The sequence below is a fragment of the Thamnophis sirtalis genome, unplaced genomic scaffold (assembly GCF_051295495.1).
Source record: "Thamnophis sirtalis isolate CommonGarterSnake01/CBP01778 unplaced genomic scaffold, rThaSir2_p1.2 scaffold_5, whole genome shotgun sequence".
NCBI classification, from domain to species: Eukaryota; Metazoa; Chordata; class Lepidosauria; order Squamata; family Natricidae; genus Thamnophis; species Thamnophis sirtalis.
In genome coordinates this window covers 29,117,850-29,135,512 of record NW_028261385.1, presented here as the reverse complement: position 1 = coordinate 29,135,512, position 17,663 = coordinate 29,117,850, and positions in this window count along the sequence as shown.

Sequence of the window (17,663 nt, the reverse complement as noted above, 5' to 3'; positions counted from 1 at the left end):
TGGGATGTGGATACCCTTTTGATAGACTTATTCTTTTTTTTTTTGACTATTTTGAGAATTGTAATTGCAGATTATTACAAGAGAATGCTAGTATTGATCCTGTTCTTATGAATCCATAAAGATTTGACAATTGAGTAATTGAGTAGCATTAACAGGTAATGTTCCACTTTTCTACTGACAGCTTTATACAATGCATGAAAACAAGGCATCATCTTAATTTATTTCTTGGATATTTCTTTTTGTTTAATTACCTCTATCATGGACCTGATGTATTGTGCAGGAATGTAGAATTTGGCAGATTAATCTTACTAAAGGAAAAAAAATGTTGGGGATTTCCTACTTAACTCGCGCAAATAAAATGATTCAACAGTTATTCTTGCCTGAGGGATAATAGCCACAATAGAGAATTCAAAGCAATATTAAAGGCACATACCATTCTGCACTGTATTAACAATTAGTTTGGCTGTTGCCAACATAAACAAAATCTAGCTAGAGAAAAGTAGATTTGATGGAGGTTAACCACAGCTTCCGTGATGGGAGTTGCAGTTATCTTAAATAAAGCTTTTGCAGAGACAGCTACTGGCATGCATGTGTCCCTTTAACAATGCTCCTCATTGCAACTACAGTAAACATTTGAACAGCCTGATAGATAGTGCAACTTATATTAACCACGTAGACCTCTTTGCCTTCTAAACATAAAACTGATGTGCAGTTGTTCACAGAACCTAGTATGAAAGAAAGATTTCCAAGTTTTGTCTGCTATTTGAACAGTGCAGAGGTGTTATATTTAGGAAAGCAGGCTTATTTTAATCACAACAGTTATTGATTGTTGTTTTTAGATTCAGGAAAGCTTTCTGTCCACAATGCTATTGTTCGGACAGTTATATTACTTCTACTGCACCCTCAACAGTGTTAGAGAACACCACAATAACTCGATTTAATAGTAAGAGATTAAATGTTTAGGAAAAGTAGGAATGGTCATATCCTGTCATATTCTTGACATAAAATCTTACTCTGAAGGCATCGAAAGCAAAACAAAAACCTTTGTAATAACTCTCAAAAAATGACACCATTGTCTTCTTTGTCCTATAATGAAAATCAAAAGATGGCTGCTCCTTCATCTTGGTCTACTCCTTAATATTCTGTTATAAGGAAATCCTCTGTATTTTAGAAAGCAAAATCTTGCCACTGATGTTACTGCAGTTCTCACTGAGCTGCAGATTGATGAATCATCTTTGGGGTGTTTTGTCAATATTTAATTATTGTAAATCTCAATTTACACCATAGAATGGGGCTTATTTAGACAGAAAACTCATTAAAAGCCTTACCTTGGGTGCACATTTCTTTAAACATAGGTATGTTTATTTCCAATTTTGACCAATGTACATGGTTTCTCAAAAGAGTCCCCTACAAATATAGGTTACTTTTCATAAATACATGCATTTTTTAAAAAATTTCTCCTTGGCACTTTTTGTAACTAGAAAGAAGAAAGTTGTAGGTAAAGCTAGTTCAGGCATGTTTATTCATAGTTTTGATTGGTGAACTTTCTTTCTTCAGAACAGAAGTTGGGCATTTAGTACACTTTTCATGAAAACATCATTTTTGTATCTCTTTCCCCCTAGCCTACGTTTTTAATAAGAAACTGAAAGGTGTAGTTACCTTAATTCTGCAATGCACATATCACTAAATGTTAGCACATGTATTGGCTGCAAAATATAAATTAAAATGCCATTAAGAAATACATATAATTTATCCCTATCCCCACTGCCCTTTGTTACCTGGAGATATCAGGACCTGCAATGACAGAATAGAGAAGTGTGGGAAATTAAATACCACCCCAATAGGAAAAACATGATGACTTGCTCATAGGTCTACAACTATACTTCATTCTTTATATGACAAATTGGAGGGTGTTGGTATGGATTTATTTGTCCCATGCTTAAGATGCTTAAAATTTGGGGTATTCTGCTGACTATCGGCTGCCTGCAATTTGGCAGTTCAAATCCCACCAGGCTCAAGGTTGACAGCCTTCCATACTTCCAAGGTGGGTAAAATAAGGACCCAGATTGTCGGGAAAAATATACTGACTCTGTAAACTGCTTAGAGAATGTTGTAAAGTGGTATATAAGTCTAAGTGCTATTCAGGGGTGGGTTCCGGAGTCTCTACTGCTGGTTCGCTTGTGGACATGCTGCGCACTTCGCGTGCATTCCCAGAGCAGTAAAAATTGCTCTGCGCATGTGCAGAAGCAAAAAACAAGATAGGTGCCACCAGGAGAAATGGTTTGAGGGCATGGTAGGCCTGGAGCCACTACCTGTTCAGCTGAACAGGAACTCACCACTAGTGCTATTGCTATTGCTATACCTTCATTGGGACATCGTGGTGCTGGTATAAAGTTACAGTATTACCTCTCTTGTACACTTCCAGAAGGTAGCCTTCTAGAAAAGCTACCAATTTTTGTAATTTGTGTCCACGTGTTATAGCTACTGATTTGCCTGTGGTATTCTTTTCTTGAGACAGGTAATATAATACAGAGACCTTAGAGGGAAAATACCCCTTAATTTAAAAGTTTATGTGAATAGTGTAATGCAAATATACAGGGTGGGGCATAACCTTTTCCTAGGGGGTCACAGCAACACTTGTAATAACAACACAAATAATTCATACACCATTCGAAAGCCCATCAAAAACTGAGTTTATTGACACGATTTAATAGTCAGTATGACCACCATTAGCCCTTCGAACAGCATTCAAACGAGGTGGATAAGAACACAACAAATCTTCAAACAGTTCCGTTCGATTTTCCAGATTTTTCAACACAGTTTCCAAATTCATTCTCAAAGTTTCAACCGAATATCGATTTTGACCTTGCTCCTGAATCATCAGAGCTTCCACTTCATCCTTAATTATGGCCCCAAGGTTCTCTGCCGGATTGAGATCTGGCGAATTTCCCGGCCAGACGTCATTGCCCCAAAATTCGACATTGTTTTCCTTTAACAATTGCTGAGTCGCATTTGCACGCATGCAAGGAACTTTGTCATGAAGAAAGCCTCACCAACCACCAAGACATTGTCTGGATCACTGAGAAATGGAATGACATTCTCCAATAAAATTTTCTCACGGAAATAACTGCCATCCCAGGATTCCCCTTTATCCTTCAAAACCCAATGCAGTTTCTTGGCTGTGAAAATGACGAAAATCCCGATGCAAGTCGGATTGCGAATGATTTGTCGATATCGTTCATGTTTGGCGATGTCGTCGACGTCTTTAGCCCAAATTCGATCGTTCTGGAAATTCGGTTTTCGAATGGCATAAACAAAGAATTCGTCAGATGGCGCCAAATGAAGAAAATCTTCCTCGGTCCATTCAGACAACCAATCGCACAACCAAAGCCGATCTTGAACGTGTGTTTGAGTTTTCAATGGTTTGCAAATGATGTGGAATGGCTTCAAACCTTCTCGTTCTCGATATCGGCCGATTGTCCTTTGATCAACTCGTTTTCCACGAATTTGAAGGATTTCTTGGGCCACTTTTCGGTTTCCTTTTCGTTGTTTGCGACTGCCAGTTGCAATGATGGCTTTGCTTTCTTGGGACAGTTGCAGAGGACGCCCTTCTCCAAATTTTGTGAAACATTCTTGGGCTGTTTTGTTCCAATTATCAGTAACCCAATCCGGATGACGTTTCAATTTGTTTGCAATCCATTTTCGATTGATAAACGTCGCTCCAGCATCGCGAGCCTCTCGAAAGGCAATGCATTTTATTCTGTCAATGATCCTTTGTTCTTCCAAATCGAATTTTCCAGCCATTCTTAAAGCAAATTTAACATTTAATAGCTCATTCAATTCAGTTTTTTATGGGCTTTAAAATGAGGTGTCGCGGAAGTTGTAAACTGCTGTCGATCTTGCTGTGACCCCCTAGGAAAAGGTTATGCCCCGCCCTGTAGATAAGCCCCTTCCACATGCAAGGTTTTTTTTAAACCAATCATCATATGTCCCTAATCCCCACCATGCTTTTGCAGCTATAATCTTTACATTCAAAATGAATTGACTCCACCACTATTTCAAAGGAGACATTTTGCCTCATTTCTTTTAAAATTGTGGAAGTTGTAGTTGCCCTTTGCTGATAAGATAAGCTCATTCTTATCTTCTCTCACTCTTTTCTCGCTTATCTCTCTCTCTCCCTCCCTCCCTCCATCTCCCTCTCTCTCTCCCTCTCCCTCTCCCACTCTCTCTTCAAAGAGCTAAGAAGATGACATGATGTCTTCAAATTATATCTTCATCTTTCTTGTTTAATCTAAGGGACAAATCTGCACAATGGCTATTTTCCCCCTTGCTACTAAACAAATGGAGTCAAACAGTGTTGGGTTTCAAATTATTTTAGAACCTCTTCTGTAGGTGTGGCCTGCTTGGTGGAAGTGGCTTGTCAGCCATGTGACTGGGTGGGCGTGGCCAACTTGTAAAATGTGGTGAAACTCACTTAACAACGCTCTTGCTTAGCAACCAAAATGTTGGCTCAGGAACTCTGGCATTTGAAGCATGCAAGCCTTAAAGCTGTCAAGTTACAAGATCCTTGCACCCCTAACCTTTAGAAAAAAAAATACCCAGGGGTGTTCAAACTTGACAGCTTTAAGATTTGTGGATTTCAACTCCCAGAATTCCTCCTCTCGCTCTTCATCTTGATGATCTGTGGACAGGCGGGGGGAGGGAGCTGGAACTGGTTCTAAACGGCACGGTAGATTTGTGGAACCTCTTCTATAGAAGAGATTAGATCTGGCAGGAACCCACCCCTAGAGTCAAATGATGAAGAGGAATTGGAGAGAGAGATAAACAGTATTTCAGGGAATGTTCCCAATAAGAGAAAGAAGTAGATTCATCTTTTGGAAGGTAGGGCCATATATTTTCCTTGAACAGAGTGTTGGAGAAACACACATGTTTTTGACACCCAAATGGTGCCTTTTCAAGAGGCAATTGGACTTTCTTGTTTTTCTTTGAAGACATTTCACACCTCATCTAAGAAGATTATTCAGCTCTGACTTGATGGTGGGGAATGGAAGGATTTATATTCCTTGCAGACAGCTGGTCATTTGCATTTTTTTTTTAGGAAGTCATTGAGGCAACCTGGAGGTTTATCTGTGTCCTCATGGTCACCTGAGTAGTGCAAATGGGACAACTATGACCTGCATGTCTGTGAATCTCCATAGATATTTTTGAGAGCCATCAGTTTGCCTTTTAAAAAAAAAAACATTTGTGACTGGCTATGACCATTCTACCTTGTCATTTTCTGAATAAGGCTGCAGTAATACTGTGATATATAGATTTGAGAATGATTGATATAATAAATATCTACATTCCAAACCTGCATTTTGTGCTGCATGAGAACTTACAACTTCGATGAACTCTTAGATGAATGAAGACCTTCCACCCAAGTTTGTAAAGGATTGGTAGTGTTGACTGAAAGATGAATATGGTCTTGATACAGATTATGAATGATGAGTGAGTTTCTAGGAAACCTCATATTGTACTTCACTATTTTAGGCATGGTTTCTTTTTGTATCTCAGTGAATATAGGTATTGATTGACGTTTGTCATTTCAAAACTTAAAAACGTCTCTTAAACCAAGCATTTGAATATCTAAATTCAGGACGTTTTTCAGCATAAATTATTAAATGTTATACCATTTAATTAAAATGTAGAATATCCTACAGCATCCTTTTCCCACATTAGTCATAAAACATAAAACAGTTTTTCCAAAATGATTTTATTTTATACTTAGTGATTCATTTTATTTATTGTGAAAACTCAGTTTTCACTGTGAATAAAATGAATCACAATCAATAAATTCAATCTCAATAAATTAAATGAATCACAATAAAGAAATCCAGTGAAACTTTGCCTAATCTGCTACTATCAGGTGTGTTAATACTGTCCTTGAGATTAATGGGAATTATAGTCCAAAGTATGTAGTAAACACTAAAGTGCGGAAAGGTGTGTCTAGAATGTATTTATCTATAAAATTTATTGGCCACCCATCTTATCACAAGGTAACTCTGGGCAGCTTATGATAATAAAAGAATGCCTTTGGATGATCCATTTTAATTTACATTAAAATGTTTTCAGGTTGAAATTAGGGGTCCTTTTTGAGCACCAAGGACCCTTCATTTCAACCCTGAGCTATAAATATTTTCCTTTACTGATGTAATGCTTTTGTATGGAAAGTGGGAACCATTTCTGCATAAAAATCGGAGTAGAACGAATCTGCCCCTTTGAATGAATGACTGTTGTGTAAACATTTTAATGTAAATTAAAATGGAACATTGGTGCACTGATGATGTTATCTAGTTTGGTAATGAGATGCCTGCAAGAAAATAATCAAGCTCTGGGAGCACCAAGAACCCTTCAACTGCATTACATGTAGTCCTTGACTTACAACAGTTCACTTAGTGACCGTTCGAAGTTACAACGGCACTGAAAAAAGTGACTTATGACCATTTTTCATGCAACCATTGCAGCACTCGTCTGATCACATGATCAAGATTCAGATGCTTAGCAACTGGGCTCATGTTTATGACCGCTGTCATTTCCCAGGGTTATATGATCATCTTTTGTGACCTTCTGACAGGCAAAGTCAATGGGGAAGCCAGACTCCACTTAACAACTGTGTTACTAACTTAACAAATGCAGTCATTCACTAAACAACTGTGGCAAGAAAGGTCATAAAAAGGGGCAAAATTCATCTTACAGATGCCTCACTTAACCACAAAAATGTTGGTCTCAACTATAGTCACAAGTCGAGGACTACCTGTATAAGATTTCTGTCTCACAGTGCTAACTCATATAAACAAGCTGCACTGAATTCAATGAAAGCTGACTACTAGAAAGTATTGTGGGAATTAGGTTTATTCATTACATCATTATTATACCTTTCCCTTGAAATCCTATGACTTTCCATAATTGGTCCTAACAGCAATAATCCTGAAATAGGATGAGGAGAGAGAGCGGGAGGGAGAGAGGAGGGAGGCAAGGAGGTAGAGAGAGGGAGGGAGAGAGAGGGAGGGAGGGATATATGGAAGTAGTGATCTTCCTCCCATATTTGGGCATACCGGGGGTTGTAACTCTAAATAGATACCTTTCACCCTGGCTTGGCTGATAAGGAGTCGAACTCTGTGGCTTGGTGGTTAACACATCTGCCTAAGATGCAATACAGCACAGGTTCGATTCCCAGTAAGGGTATGGCTAGCTGATGAGAGCTAAATAGCTTGAAATAGATCTATACTAGTCTCCCTTTATTTATTTATCAGCACAAATGCAACAAATATATATATCAGCTGGCTCAAAGCAATCCCTGATTTACTAGGTCACTAGGGATTTGAACTTGGGTCTATTCCACTTAAGTATATTATCTTAGCCCCTACATCAGGCTACATCAGAACTGAAGAAGCTTCTTGGATGAGAAGCAAAACATTTTCAAGGGAAAAAAATGCAGTCCTTTTGGATTTGCCTTTTGGAAAAGAACCTCTGGGATGTTCACGCTGAACGATACCATGAACTGGTTAGCAACAATTTGAGTAGTCCAGAAAGGCCTCAAAAAGATGTATAATATTGTCATGCAAGAATAAATGTGAGATGGCAAGGTTATAGTTGGACACTGACCTTGGTAACAAAATGCTTGCAATTGCAATGCAAAGTAGGTCCTATTAAGCTCGTTAAAAATGTGTCTGTATGTCTGTCTGTGTGTTTCATTTTACTTTTATTGAATATCATTACATCAATAGATGATATTTCAGATCTTTCTGCAATCCACAACAGTTTATAATTCTATATGTTACAAATGTGCAAGCAGAAATCTCTTGAAACGGAAAGCTGTGTTATATTAGTATCATGTCCACTGAGGTGCAACTCTATTCTATTTAATTGGTTTATTAATCAAAAACTGGAATGAAAGAACCAATGGCAAATGGCAAGCAATATTTATTTCCTGTTCAGACAAGCTTTAGAACATCTACAAATGTACTGTAAATGCCTGAAGCCCATCGGAAACTTTAAGCTAAATGGGTAGTTATAAAATCCAATTTGAAATTCTCTGGCTCTCTACAAATGTAAACTTGTGCTCATAACCTGTAGCTTCCTGTCTGCTTCCCTGCTTTTTATGCCTTATTAAGTTCTGTGATGGCAAACATCCCTTTGATTGAATTGCTAGTGCTTAATTAGACCAATACATTCAAATTAAGATTTTAAATGCCATTTAAATATACGGTGTTGAAATCTAATATCATGGTTCATCAATGTTTGGAATTTTCTTTAATAGAACATAAGGATCTGGCCTCTGGGGTTTATTCTTTTTAATTTTATTTTCAGTATGAAATCTCCCCCAACAGCTCTAATGAAACCAAGCATGTCAAACATCAGCATTTAAATGCATCCCTGTTCATCCCAGTAAGTAGATATAGTCATGGGAGGGGAAATTGTACTTTTGTGGAACAGAATGGCTTCCTATGATGGTTTACCGGAGTGCTAAAGAATGAGACTGAATGCAGAAAAAGGAAGAATGTGATGGGCATATCTGAAGCTCAGGAAGGAATGCTTGGAAGAGAAAGCATGACTCACCCCCTTAGCTATGTCTTTAATGCTTCTGAGATTTTGAGGCACTGGTTCAAATCAGGTCAGTAACTGACAGAGGGCTGTTCCCTTTCTTGACAGGTCATTTGTAAAGAAGGTGGATTACTGGGCACAATATTAAGTGGTTTAATCTTAACTGAATAAAAAGCTTGTGCACTAAAGAGCGACTTGTTGGCTGATTGCAAAGCACTGCACAAATTGTACAATACTTCACAACGGTCATGCTGTCTGAAGGATGCTGGTAATTAATGTCCACTTATCTGGATGCTCTCAAACTGGAGAAGAATATAGAACCGTGACGGCGAACCTATGGCATGCGTGCCACAGGTGGCAAGCGGAGCAGTATTTGCAGGCCTGGCAGCCCTCGGCAGCTGTCAGCTCTGGTGCGCACCAGCCAGCTGATTTTCGGCCTTCTGGAAGGCTGAGGAAGGCCATTTTCACTGTCCACAGGCTTTAGGAAAACCCCCGGAACCTAGAGAGGGTGAAAAACAGGTCCAACGGCCCAACCGGAAGTTCGGGAATGAACTTCCGGTTGGCCCGTTGGGCCTGTTTTTCACCCTCCCCAGGCTCCAGAGACATTCCTGAAGCCTAGGAAGGGCGAAAATGGCTTGCCCTGCCCACCCCAGAGGCTGCTATTTTTGCCTACTCCAGGCTTCAGGAAAGCCTCCGGAGCCTGGGGAAAGCAAAAATCCCCCTGTGTGGGGGTCACTTGCACATGTTGGGGGGGGGGAGGTGTCACTCATGCATGCACAGGGCACACATGCATGTGCAACAGCACATGTGCACACAGTTTTGGCACACCTTTAGAAAAAGGTTAGCCATCACTGATATAGAATCATATAAAATATAGCACCAGGATAGAAACCATGATACTATGTGTTCCATTTCTACCTGAGGCATGAAAGCTGGCTAGATGATTTTGGGCCAGTCGCTCTCTCTCACCCAACCTACCTCATGGGGTGTGTGGGAAAAACAGGAGGAAGAAGTATAGAACGTAGAGCATACAATAATAGAGTAGGAAGGGAGCTTGGAAGCCTTCCAGACCAATCCTGTGCTTGAGCAGGAAACCCTGTACCATTTTGGGTAAATGGTCGTCCAGTTTCTTTTTGAAAGCCTCCACTGATGGAGCACCTACAACTTCTGAAGGCAACTTCTGTTCCATTGACACATCGCTCTCACAGTTAGGAAATTTCTCCTTAGTACGTTTGCTGCCTTTAGTTATTTATAAAAATAATAATAAAGTTGAGATATAAATAAATAAATGAATAAAGCTTAACTACCTAATTACATTACAATATAAACACTGCATCAACATTTTACTATGTTTTTATCCTTTACACATTTGGAAAGATAATTGCTTGCTTATGTCTTTTATTTCTAAGAAGTAGAAAAGTTTGAGGAAATTTAAGAAGAGTGCCACTCTTATGTGTTTATTTATTCAATTTATATCCTGCCCCTCTCACTGTCAAGCAATCTATGAGGTAACTGACAGGGGCATATGTCTTTCACTGTACAAACACTTCTCATAAAAGCTGCAACTTTTATTGTGTCTCCCCCCCCCCCACCAGGCTGGGAAGCATGGGCTTCCATGAAGAATAGGGTGGTGACACCTGTGTAAGCTTCAAAAGCCAACAACACTGCCCTGAAACAACTCATGAAGTAAAAATAATAACAATGGAAGCCGCTTTTTGCAAGGGAAGAAAATATTTCGTTAAGCAGAGGACAAATTTTGGCCCACTATTATTTTCCATGCCTCATGAGAATGATCCGGATTACCTTGACAGATTGCTCAACAGAAACCCGGTCTAAACCTACTAGATGATTTCTGAACACACTTGTTCCTTGATAGCTGTGGAATGTGCTATTTTGTTAGGCTTTGGCAGCTCATTGGATAAACATAGAGTAACTGCCAAGTTTCAATTCAAATTGCAGCTCTATGTTTAACCAGCAGATAATGTTTAAAAGTAGTTTAAAGACACAGAGAATATGAAAACATTTATGGATATTTTAGTCGTATGGGAAAAAATGCTTTCAGTATTCCCAGCTTCAGTTTGTGTAAACAGGGTAAATAGGATGCAGCCAATGGATATCAAACCTAATTTATAATGTAAAACTTTTAGAGCCATTCACTCATTGATGATTCTAAAGGTAATTCAATGGTAAGGTGCATATTTTACCTTGTAGAAGTTTTATGTTCGATGACTGGAATTCCCAGATAGATCTGAGTAAAGATTCTTGCCTCAAATATTGTCAATTGTAGCCAGTCAGGGATATTCTATGAAATGAATGAATTCGCCTTGACTCAATATAAGGTAGTACCTTCCTATGATTCTTAAGTCATCCTAGCCATTCCACTTAATGACAAGTGTTGTCCTCCCCTAAAGTTGAATCCCTCTAACTATTTCTTATGGCCTACAAATGGCATTGACGAAGATTCACATCTTTAATATGACCAGAATTTATGTGGGTTGGTAAGGTACGCTGATGGTTCATCATCTCTGAAATTGTTTGCAGCATCAATTTAAAAATAAAATAGCCCCTGTGGTATTGGTATGTCACTGAAGATGTATAGTTATCTATTGGGAGTTTGATACTTATACCACCAGCTTGATTGAAACTCCAGAGCATTCTGTATTGTTGTTGTTAGTTGCGAAGTCGTGTCTGACCTATCACGACCCCATGGATAACATTCCTCCAGGCTTTCCTGTCCTCTACCATCCTCTGGAGTCCATTTAAGCTCACACCTACTGCTTCGATGGCTCCATCCAGCCACCTCATTCTCTGTCGTCTTCTTCTTCTTTTGCATTCAGTCTTTCCCAGCATGAGGCTCTTCTCCAGTGAGTCCTTCCTTCTCATTAGGTGGCCAAAGTATTTGAGTTTCATCTTCAGGATCTGGCCTTTTAAAGAGCAGTCAGGGTTGATCTCCTCTAGGACTGACCAGTTTGATTGCCTTGCAGTCCAAGGGACTGGCAGGAGTCTCCTCCAGCACCATAGTTCAAAGGCCTCAATTCTTTGGTGCTCAGCTTTTCTTATGGTCCAACTTTCACAGCCATACATTGCAACTGGGAAAACTATAGCCTTGACTATACACACTTTTGCTGGCATATTTCTGTATTACTGAATCTCAACTGGAATGATTAAAAGAAGTGCCCAGCTGCTCATAATCCTATAGGAATGTTTTTGCAATGTTAAGAACATAAAACCTATGTCAACAAGACATCAATTTTAAGCAGACAAAACTTTACCTTCAGACATTATAGAAAGGGTCCATAATATTAGCCTACATGGAGGATATCTATTGCCCTTTGTGTTTAAAGCTGATTAAGTGCTGTAAACAAAGAAGATGACTAGGGATGTGTATGGCAAATCAATTCCATCTTATTGTTTCGCCTTCTGTGTGCATAGTTTCTGAATGAATTTTAAACCATGTTAAGCCAAATTAATGTTTCATGATAGAGGAATCTCTCTATTATAGACTATCACCCTTTACATGTAGAGGGCAAAAGGACAGAGATACTGGGATCATTACAATCTGAAGAACAATTTATAATATTATCTAATGTAAAGATCAGATAGTTAGGTATCTATTTGAAGATGTCCTGATTTCCTAGGATCCTAATGTCAGTCACATGGGAGATGGCTTTTTCTTATGCTGTTCCCAAGCAATGGAAGGCACTAGATTTGTCCCACTCTTTCTACTTTCAAGAAAATTGTCAATTTTTTTCCTGTTTAGCACGATCTTTTCAGTTTGACATCAAACATCATAGAATTTTTTTTTCTCCTATGGTGAGATAAGTAGAATAAAAAATGTAAAAACAAATGTAAATAAATAAAACGTGGGCCTAGAGAGAAGGCTACTCTAGAAATGTTTGATGTCTTAGGGAGATAAGTCAAGGCCCTTCTGAGTACACGAATAGAGAAACTCAATAGCTCCAACCACATTAAGCAATTTGAGGAACAGAGACAGAAAAATCACTCCCATTCTCTGCAGCAAAAGCACAGTGATAATCTGTTAGGTGAACAATCTACCCTTAGCATGTTTTGTTATCCCTAATTTCAAGAGGACAACTATAGAATAGCCTCCTGAATTACATTTCACGGCTCCAGGCATATATTTTATACATATATACAGTAGTAGTGGGATTCAATTTTTTTTACTCCTGGTTCTGTGGGCGTGGCTTGGTGGGCATGGCTTGATGGGCATGGCAGGGGAAGGATGGTGTAAAATCTCCATTCCCACCCCAATCCAGGGGAAAGTTACTGTCCATTTCCTCCTGATCAGCTGGGATTCGGGAGGGAGATAATAGATGGGGACGGGGCCAGCCAGAAGTGGTATTTACTGATTCTCCAAACTACTCAAAATTTCTGCTACCGATTCTCCATAACTGGTCAAAACCTGCTGAATACCACCTCTGATATACAGATACACGTACACAGCATTCTGGATCATCTTGCTCATTTAATGAACATAATGTAAGGAAACTTATGCTAGATGAAACCAAAGCCTACGAAAGTAGTTAACTAGGCAAGGACCTCACATTGTCTTCTCTCAGTGTATGGGCTTGTTTTAATAGACACTCTGACAACATTCATTGACATCTCCAAAATAAGATATAGATAGACACAAATGGGAACTCTTGTTATCTAATTGTTTATCTTATTATTGTTGTTTGTCATACACTCAGTCACATGTTCAGACTTTGGATTTGGCATTTTTATTGGTCTATGAAGTCCTTCCCAAAGATCTGGGATAGGCAGATATGGATGTTTGATAGTGTTACAAATATTGTTGCAGTATGTAAGCTGTTCTGAGTAAAGTTGCCTTTTGCAATTGACTGATGATGAATTTTTCAATTCCAATGATGTTCAAGTAGTGCTGAGATTGTTTTAGGATTGCATTCAAGGCATTTATGATTATTGGTACTACATTTGCTTGCTTTTGACATAATTGTCCTATTTTTTTTTACTAGAACTGTATTCTATTATTGTTAGGTGTCATAATCAAATATTTTTCCCCAAGTTTTTTATTTTTTTACAAATATATCAAATCAATGCATGAACAGAGTGCTACCTGGGTGTCATACATTCTAATACAAGTAAAACTGATAAAGTAAATCATAATTATTACATTCAATCAACTTATGTTTATTTAATAATAATACACTTTTATATTAGATTGCAATCTATTGTTATTCAATTATTCCATGTTTTTTCCTGTTGTTACTTTTATTTTATTATATAAAAATGAATTGTTCTATTTCTATTTGCAGGTCTTTATGCAGTATTTTATTATCTTATCCAATTCCTTCTCTTCTATTCTTTTTTGTCTTTCTTATCAACAATTGTTAAGTCTGAGGTGTTATGTGGCAGGTGCATGTCTGTTTGAAACCTAAGTCCCAGAGCACCTTAGCCTACGGAGATTCTGTGATCCAAGTTTCCTCAAGCAAAATGTCTTCAAAGAAAAAAACAAGAGAGTCCTGTTTCCTCCTGAAAAAGCACCTTTGGGACAAAGCATCTTAATGTGTAAATATGGTTTTATAACCATATTGTTGTAAATTTTTGTGTTTTAATCCTTACGTGGGGACTGCTTGGGGGAGTGTATGAGTATGCGTGATTCGGAGGACCTGCCGGGAGTTGCGGGGGCCACGGGGGTGGTTGAGGGGACCAGAGACACGGGAGAGGGTCGGGGTATTGCGGTCGTAACAGGGAGGGGCAGATACGGCGGGGACTTTAGGGCAGGCCATTACCGGGGAAGGAGGGTTCGCTACATTACAGAGATCCCTCCTTCCGGCCCTAGGAGTCCCACTCCAAGACCAGATGGCGCAAGTAGTCAGGACCCTGGTCTCAGGCTGTTGTCGCTAAATGCCAGGTCTGTTGTTAATAAAGCTCCTCTCGTCCAGGACTTAATTTTAGACGAGAGGGCAGACCTGGCATGTATTACTGAAACCTGGCTGGGCCCAGAGGGAGGAGTCCCCCTTGTAGAGCTGTGCCCAGAAGGATTTCAGGTGTTGCATCAGCCGAGAGCCCAGGGAAGGGGTGGGGGTGTGGCCGCTGTTATCCGGGAGTCGTTAGTTCCTCGTAGGGTCCCTGCTCCGGAGATTGTCGGGTGTGAGTCTTTGCTGTTAAAGTTGGACCTCAAGGGTCAAGTGGGTTTGCTGCTAACGTACCTGCCTCCCAACAGCGTTGCAGCGGCCCTCCCCTCGCTCCTCGAGTCGGTAGCCGAGCTGGCAATTGAGTTCCCTAGGTTGATGGTCCTGGGGGACTTTAATTTGCCGTCGCTCGGTGAAAACTCTGATGGGGCGCAGGAGTTCATGGCTTCCATGACAGCCATGGGCTTGACCCAAGTAATTCGAGGCCCAACCCATTCAGCGGGACACACGCTTGACCTCGTATTTCTCTCGGAGCAGTGGATTTGTGATCTTGGTCTGAGGGGGAGTGACATCATACCCCTGTCGTGGTCAGACCACTGCCTACTGAGGCTCGACTTCCGGAGGCCAAACCCCCACTGTAGGGAGGAGGAGCCGACCAGGTGGTTCCGCCCCAGGCGTCTTATGGAGCCGTCAAGGTTCCAGACAGAGCTTGGGGTTATTCCTGACACTTTCGCCCACAGTCCGGTGGAGACTCTGGCTGCTGCGTGGCACTCAGCAGCGTCGGAGGCCCTCGACCGGATTGCGCCACTGCGGCTCCTCCGAGGCGGCGGATCCCGGAGACCCCCTTGGTTCACCGAGGAGCTCCGGGAGATGAAGCGCCGGAGGAGATGCCTAGAGCACCGTTGGAGGTCCGATAAGTCCGAATCGAACCGAGCAATGGTAACCACCTGCACCAGGGAATACACCAGGGCACTTAGGGCAGCAAAAAGATCACACATAGCCACCCTGGTTGCATCCGCTGAGTCTCGCCCAGCCGCCCTGTTTAGGATAACCCGCTCCCTATTGAACAAAAGGGAGGCGGGGGAACCCTTGCAGGGCAGAGCTGAAGAATATGCCCAATTCTTAGCGGACAAAATTGCTCGGTTTCGGTCGGACTTGGACTCCACACCCGCAGTTCCAGCCGAGGCACAGGGGGACCAAGTAGAACAGCTCTGGGTTGAGTTTCAGGATGTTACCCCCGGGGATGTGGACAAGGCCATGAGAGCTGTAAGTACCTCCACCTGTGTTCTGGATCCGTGTCCCTCATGGCTGGTTACTAACTGCAGTGAGGTGACACGAGGCTGGATCCAGGCGGTAGTAACCGCCTCCCTTCGGGAGGGGAACTTCCCCGCCGCACTGAAAGCGGCGGTGGTGAGACCCCTCCTGAAGAAACCATCCTTGGATCCAGCTGTTCTTAATAGCTATCGTCCAGTCTCCAACCTTCCCTTTCTGGGGAAGGTTGTTGAGAAGGTGGTGGCCTTCCAGCTCCAACGGTCCTTGGAGGAAGCAAACTACCTAGACCCCTTCCAGTCAGGCTTCAGACCCGGTTACAGCACAGAAACCGCTTTGGTCGCATTGACTGATGATCTCTGGAGAGCCAGGGATGAAGGACATTCCTCCATCCTGGTCCTCCTTGACCTCTCAGCGGCTTTCGATACCATCGACCATGGTATCCTTCTGCGACGACTGCGGGAGGTGGGAGTGGGAGGCACCGTCCTACGGTGGTTCTCCTCCTACCTCTCGGACAGGTCGCAGTCGGTGTTAGTGGGGGGGCAGAGGTCGTCCCCTAGGCCCCTAAATTTTGGGGTGCCTCAGGGTTCGGTCTTATCCCCCCTACTATTCAACATCTACATGAAACCGCTGGGAGAGATCATCCGCAGGCACGGGATTAGATACCATCAATATGCGGACGATACTCAATTGTATCTGTCCGCCCCGTGCCAACTCAATGAAGCGGTAGACGTGATGAGCCGGGGTCTTGAGGCCGTTATGGACTGGATGAGGGTCAACAAGCTTGTGCTCAACCCGGAAAAGACCGAGTGGCTGTTGTGTTTTCCTCCCAAAGATTTGACTAGTATTCCACCACTCAGGCTGGGGGGTCAAATTTTATACCCCTCAGAGAGGGTTCGCAACTTGGGAGTCCTCCTGGATCCACAGCTGACATTCGACCACCACTTAACAGCTGTGACCAGGGGGGCATTCGCCCAGGTTCGCCTGGTGCGCCAGTTGCGACCCTACCTGAATCGGGAGGCTCTCACAACAGTCACTCGGGCCCTTGTGACCTCTAGGCTGGAATACTGCAATGTGCTCTACATGGGGCTGCCCTTGAAGAGCATCCGGCGACTTCAGCTAGTGCAGAACGCAGCCGCGCGAGTGATTGCGGGTGCACCTCGATTCACCCGCATAACACCTATCCTCCGCGAGCTGCGCTGGCTACCTGTCGATCTCCGGATGCGCTTCAAGGTGCTATTAGTCACCCATAAAGCCCTACATGGCAGTGGATCTGGATACTTGAGAGACCGCCTTCTGCCAATTACATCCCTGCGACCAATAAGATCCCATAGATTAGGCCTCCTCCGCATTCCATCAGCCAGCCAGTGTCGGCTGGCAACTACAAGGAGGAGGGCCTTCTCAGCAGTTGCCCCGACCCTTTGGAACGAGCTCCCCGTGGAGATTCGTACCCTCTCCACCGTCCAAGCCTTCCGCATAGCCTTGAAGAACTGGCTCGCCCGTCAGGCCTGGGGATAAGGATAGCTACCCCTCCCGAATGATGAATGTATGTTGCCTACTATTTTATTATATGTTGTATCTTAATGTCTGTATTCCCCCTTCCCGGTTTCGTGTGAGCCGCCCTGAGTCCCCTCAGGGAAAAGGGCGGCCTACAAATTCTAATAAAACCAAAAAAACCAAAACCAATGTCATCACTTTCTGTTACTTTAGGATTCTGCAAACCAGAGGCTGAGGAGTTCTGGAAGTTGAAGTCTACACATTTCAAAGATTCCAGGATTGAAAACCACTGCCGTTATCAAAACATCATAATTTAAAAGGCCTCTCTTTTGTAATGAGCTGCTTCCCTTCACCAATGGGGTCATCCTAGGGAGTAGTACTGAAGATGACCCAAAAGATTCTGTAATGGTACGT